Source organism: Chionomys nivalis, chromosome 2, assembly GCF_950005125.1.
Source record: "Chionomys nivalis chromosome 2, mChiNiv1.1, whole genome shotgun sequence".
In the NCBI taxonomy this organism is placed as follows: Eukaryota; Metazoa; Chordata; class Mammalia; order Rodentia; family Cricetidae; genus Chionomys; species Chionomys nivalis.
In genome coordinates, this window is record NC_080087.1 from 35979872 (window position 1) to 35986296 (window position 6425).

The 6425-nt window shown below is 45.7% G+C and overlaps 1 pseudogene; it reads left to right on the forward strand.

The window, feature by feature from the left end:
* The first annotated feature begins 3933 nt into the window (after positions 1-3933).
* LOC130869793 (glutamine synthetase-like) lies at positions 3934-5183 on the forward strand (annotated as a pseudogene).
* Positions 5184-6425: the final 1242 nt, after the last annotated feature.

Consider the following 6425-nt stretch of genomic DNA (forward strand, 5'->3'; position numbering starts at 1 on the left):
GCTTGTTTGCTCTCTGATATGACTTACATCAACATAAGTTCCCTTCATAAAGACATTCATATTGGTTAATGCTGTGCACCTTGTTTTAACTCATTCTCTACAGACTGAGCCAAAACGTATTCATAACCTGATTTTGAAATAGTTTTTTTTTTAATCACTTGCATGATGTAAGGTAAATTCGATTCCACTGGATGCTTGATCAAACCTATTCCTAATACATGCTCACTGCTGTAGGATAAAGGCCTACACTAACCATTGAGCTGAATGGTCTTCTGATCGCATCTTCACTGGCTCTCTGTGCCCAGCTACATTTACCTTGTTCTCCAAAGGGGACATGTAACCCCTACAAGAGGGGGGCATTAACTCAACTAAGTATGTCCCTGTAGATCTTTCCCCTCCTCCCCCTCCACAGCCCCACTATTCAGCCCTCACTCTTTTCAGGGGCTTTCCCTGACTTTTTGGCCAGCCCATGTCTCTGGCAAAAGGGCTCCCATAATTTCCTCTACCTGTCCTTTTCATCTTGTATTTCAAATGCCATTTGAGTGATTTTTCTGATTAAGATCATTGAGCCCAGTGGGGGTGGAGAGCAGGCCTATTTTGACTTTCTGTAATGAATAGCCTAATCTATATTCAATAGGTATATTTGCTGAATGATCTGAGAAGTGTAATCACCACCTCGTTCATCTCACTGTATTGGGTGGTATCCATAGATACAGGCATGCTCATATTAGAATTAGATTCAGAAAAAACAAAGCAAAACGAAAACAAAACCCCTTTGGTTATCTGGGCAGCCTTGTTCCCACTGAGAAAATGATTGACCTGAGAAGCAGCTGAGAATCAGGGACAAACACTGCTTTTTCACAGTCAACAGGCATTTTCACAGCATGCCGTCATTCTCCTGTTGGTTGGCAAATAAGATCCATGCTATTGCCCAAGCAGGAGATGTGCAATGAACAGAAATCACGAGGTGCTTGGAGCGGGGTGGTGGTGGGGGTGTCATAGAGAATGTTGGCTGACAATCTCTGAGCCATGTCCTCAGAATCCCCTTGCTGGGCAATGAATGAGGTGGTCCCATCTTCTCCAAAGGCAGGAGTCCTCTTCTTACGTGAAGCTGGCACTTTGCCATCTCCTGCCAACTCCCAGGGAATGCTTCGCTCGAGGAAACTCCAGGAAGCCATGGCTTCTTAGGTCAGCAACCTGCTGACTGAGTTTATGTTGGCCTTCAACCGCTGAAAGGTAGGCTGCAGAAAACTTTATTCCAAGTAGAAGTAAAGAAGACTTGCCTTCCATAAATCCATCTGTTTCAGTTCTCTCTCTCAAAAAACTAAAGAAATAAGCTAATTGAACCGAGCACATTGATTTTCAGAAAAATAAGAAGGCTACAGATGTGTCCAGCCAAGGGAAGTGATGGGGAAATTCAGCCAAATAATCAAAACGGCCCTGCTGAGTAAGAGGCCCCATCTTCTCAGACTTTAACTGGGACACAATGACGTCCTGCAGTCAGCTGGAGAGGGAATAGGAGGAGGTCATTTGGTTGCACTGAGTGAGCAGGGGTCTGTTAGAAAGGATTACAGAACCCTCTGAGGAGACAGCTCTTTACTCATGACACCACCATGTTCTCAGTTGGGCTGTTCACAAAAGTTAAAAGTAAAATTCTATGTTCATACACCACAATACACCTTCCCAGACATAATATTCTGCTCATAAGAGTCATTACCTTGATTTTAAATAAGCATTGTCTTCACTCCCTGAATGCCAAGAAAGGCCCTCCAAATAGCTGTCACACTGCTCATACTTAATGTCACGGTTCCTGTTCTCAGTGGTCATCTTGAATGGGGCTGAGCAAGAAGAGGGAAAATGAGGAAGATTTTGGTCAAAGGATACAATATTTTATTTAGACAGGAGTAACAATCTCAAACACTTCACAGTGACTATAGTTAACAACAATGTCACTTCTACTTTAAGACTGCAAGAAGAATAGATTCTAGATTTGTTTTATATTATATGTATGGAATATTTTACCCACATGGCATGTCTGATGTAGCACCTGCAGAGGTCAGAAGAAGACATCAGATCGCCTAGGACTGGAGTTATAGATGCTTGTGAGCCAAAATATAGGCGCTGGGATCTGGGGTAGGAACCTGGATCCTCTGGCAGAGCAGTCAGTGCTCTTAACCACTGAGCCATCTCACCAGCCCTTGAGGATGGATGTTCAAGGCTTTCATGACACACACAAAAATAAGATCATATATATATGATGATTCATTTGGTGAAATCATTCCACAATCTTTACAGGTATACATTTTTACTTGTCAATAAAACAATGTAATAAGCTGGGCGGTGGTGGCGCACACCTTTAATCCCAGCACTCAAGAGGCAGAGGCAGGCGAGGAATCTCTGTAAGTTCAAGGCCAGCCTGGTCTACAAGAGCTAGTTCCAGGACAACTGGGACTGTTACAAAGGGAAACCCTGTCTCGAAAAAACCAAAATAAATAAATAAATAAACCAATGGAATAAATAATATTCTTTGCATAACACAGTGAAATAAATAAACATGAGATAGATAGTTTTTTAAAGGGGTAACTGAGGAATTTTTTTAAAAAAAAAAAGATCCTTGATTATCTTGGTAATTGTACTGAGGATTAATGAGTTCTCCAGAGAATGATGCATATGCAGACTTTACCAGAAGCCAGGACTTTGCCCTGAGCTCCACTTTTGACCTCACAGGCCTCTGTGTTCACCGTTGTCCCCCAGCTAAGCTCTCCTGTATCGCTGACTGAACCCCAACCAGGCGGAGGGTAACCTATGGGCAGATGTGCCTGAGAAGTTCTGGGCCCCACAGAAATGACAGCAAGTGCTTTCGTAAAAGATAGGTTTTGATAATTGCTTTTATTACAGGTTAACTCACGCAGTTCCAAAGTAGTTAAGTGTCTAGAAGGGCACCCGTGTTCTTCCTTAAATCTTATGTAAATCATATTAGTATTCCTTTAAGCCAGATTTACATAGGCCAAGAGCATCGCCAAGTTACTGACCATTAGTGATTCACAGTGGAGCGATTTTAATCACCAGCCACCCCATCGGAGCTACATGTGACAGGGTATGGAGCAATCTTGATCCTTGCTCCTGGCATCTAATGAGTTCAGGTCAAGGGTGCCATTCCACATGTGACTCACTCTACAAGGACCAGCTCCAGTGACCAAGAATTACCTAGCACCAAGGGGCCAAGACTCAAAAGTTAAGAAACTATGCACACAAATGGGTAGTTGTCAAGTCTCAAGTGGGTTCCTAAACCCCCAAATGGCTGTACCAATGACAATGTCATAAATGACAACCTGGGCTCAGCCCTTGGGTGACCAGAAAAACTGTTAGCCGATAAACAGAAACCTGAAATGAACATTGCTCAGAAACGTGTGAAGTGGGTTGCTGTTTGTCAGGAAGAGCCCTTACTTCCCTCAGCTGCCCCTACACCAGCCTACCTCCCAAAATGGAACACCTAGTCCCTATCAACACACACCTGTGATACATATTGAAGTTTCCAGGCAGCTCCCAAAGCCCTCTAGCCTGCACCCATTCTACCCTCTGTTGCTCTAACTTCCCGGCTGTTCCTGTTCGCCTGCTTCCTTCCACAGCAAACACACCCCCACTAAACCTCTGCCCACCTTTTGCTATTCTCTCGCTCCTGGTAGCCACAGCAGTTCAATATTCTAGCAAGGAGTGGTTCTGTTTAGCGGTTTCACCGTGCTTTTGATGATAGTTGGGAGAAGACAGCACACGTCTCCAAAGGGGAGTGTTTTGCCTCTGTGAACGGCAGTGTCCAGACAAAAGAGATCTTCTTTGCTTCCTGTGATATCTGACGAGAAATGCACATTTAAAATGTTACTTTTCGCAGAGCCGAGAATGGGAGTTGAGCGCACAGACTGAGCCCCACACCGATCTCCTCTCCGCTCTCTTCGTCTCGCTTTCGTGGCCTGTCCACCCCATCCATCATCCCGCCGGCCACCACTAAGAACACCTTCCACCATGGCCACCTCAGCAAGTTCCCACCTGAACAAAAGCATCAAGCAAATGTACATGTCCCTGCCTCAGGGTGAGAAAGTCCAGGCCATGTATATCTGGGTTGATGGGACCGGCGAAGGGCTGCGCTGCAAGACCCGCACCCTGGACTGCGAGCCCAAGTGTGTAGAAGAATTACCCGAGTGGAATTTCGATGGCTCTAGTACCTTTCAGTCTGAGGGCTCCAACAGTGACATGTATCTCAGGCCGGTCGCCATGTTCCGGGACCCCTTTCGCAAAGAGCCCAACAAGTTGGTGTTTTGTGAAGTTTTCAAGTACAACCGGAAGCCTGCAGAGACCAATCTAAGACACACCTGTAAACGGATAATGGACATGGTGAGCAACCAGCACCCCTGGTTTGGAATGGAGCAGGAATATACTCTCATGGGAACAGACGGACACCCCTTTGGTTGGCCTTCCAATGGCTTCCCTGGGCCCCAAGGTCCATACTACTGTGGTGTGGGAGCAGACAAAGCCTATGGCAGGGACATCGTGGAGGCTCACTACCGGGCCTGCTTGTATGCTGGAGTCAAGATTACAGGAACAAATGCCGAGGTCATGCCTGCCCAGTGGGAATTCCAAATAGGACCCTGTGAAGGAATCCACATGGGAGATCATCTCTGGGTGGCCCGTTTCATCTTGCATCGTGTATGTGAAGACTTCGGGGTGATAGCAACCTTTGATCCCAAGCCCATCCCTGGGAACTGGAACGGTGCCGGCTGCCATACCAACTTTAGCACCAAGGCCATGCGGGAGGAGAACGGTCTGAAGTACATTGAGGAGGCCATTGAGAAACTAACTAAGCAAGCGGCACCAGTACCACATTCGCGCCTACGATCCCAAGGGGAGCCTGGACAATGCCCGGCGCCTGACTGGATTCCATGAAACCTCCAACATCAACGACTTTTCTGCTGGCGTTGCCAACCGCAGTGCCAGCATCCGCATTCCCCGGACTGTCGGCCAGGAGAAGAGGGGCTACTTTGAAGACCGTCGCCCTTCTGCCAATTGTGACCCCTTTGCTGTGACAGAGGCCATCGTCCGCACTTGCCTTCTCAACGAGACTGGCGATGAGCCGTTCCAATACAAGAACTAAGTGGACTAGGCTTTGAGTGATCCTGAGCCCTTCCTAATCATCCCACTCCAACTCTTTCCTGTCCCAGCTCTGCCCCCAATGTAACTCAAAGGATGGAATATCAAGGTCTTTTTATTCCTCAAAAAAAAAAATAAATAAATAAAATGTTACTTTTGAGCATTTGTTTACATGAGAGTTCAAGTCTGCTGCTGATGGATGGAGGTTGAGATTTGTTTTTCTTCCACAGAAATTTAAAGTTGGCTGAGAAGAGACTGTGCTCTCGGGGTCTGATGAGATGGCTCAGCCATTAAGAGCACTGGCTATCTTCCGGAGGATCACAGTTCAGTTCCCAGCACCCACAATGGCTGGGTCAGAACCACCTGTAACTCCAGCTCTACTGCTCTCTTCTGGGCTCCTGGAATGCCCACATACCAGTGACTTTCTCTTACACACATACATAAAAATAAAAGTAAGGGCAATAAATATTTAAAAATAAAAACATAAATGACTATGTAAATCAAAGAAATTGTTCTTCTGTTGCTTATAACCTAATAGTTATCCCATACTTAGTTAATGCCTCAGAACAGCATTATTGAATAATTTGATTTGAGAGCTACCAGACAATGGTTGCAAAACGAATTTGTAAAAAAAAAAAATCTTAATTGTTAATTTTGTTAATAAAACTCGAATATATAGTCACAGTGAGGGGTACAAGTAGTCAATTAGACTTACAGATCTCTGAAACTAAGCCTCTGACTGTGATCTCTGGGATCTTCCAGGCCCCTCTGTTTACCAAATGTCCTTGGCTAATGAGACCTTAGTCTAATGCCCTTACAGGCCTCGTCTACCTTGCCATCAGCAGCAGCCAAGGGGAGAAAAGTCAGGGCCCTCTCTCTGCAAGCTGCACTGTGTACCAGGCCTTTTTGTTTTGTTTTGTTTTGTTTTGTTTTGTTTTGTTTTGTTTTGTTTTGTTTGAGAAGAGGTTTCTCTGTGAAACAGCCCTAGCTGTCCTGGAACTCACTCTGTAGACCAGGCTGGCGTCAAACTCACAGAGATCTAGCACCAAGGCTTTTTGTTGACTATTCAGCATGGACTGGATCCACCTGTAGGTGGACTTCCTGCTGGAGTCTGAGCAGGAGAAGCAGAATCCAGATGTTGACTCATCTCTTGCCTTTGAATTGATGTCCATCAAGCTACAAGGGGCAGGCTATGTCCTGCCCTGCTCCTCACCCCACATCCCACCTCCCGCCCTGTAAGTGGGAATTTCTCAATTCTGCCAAACCAGAGAAAGGGCTTTGGT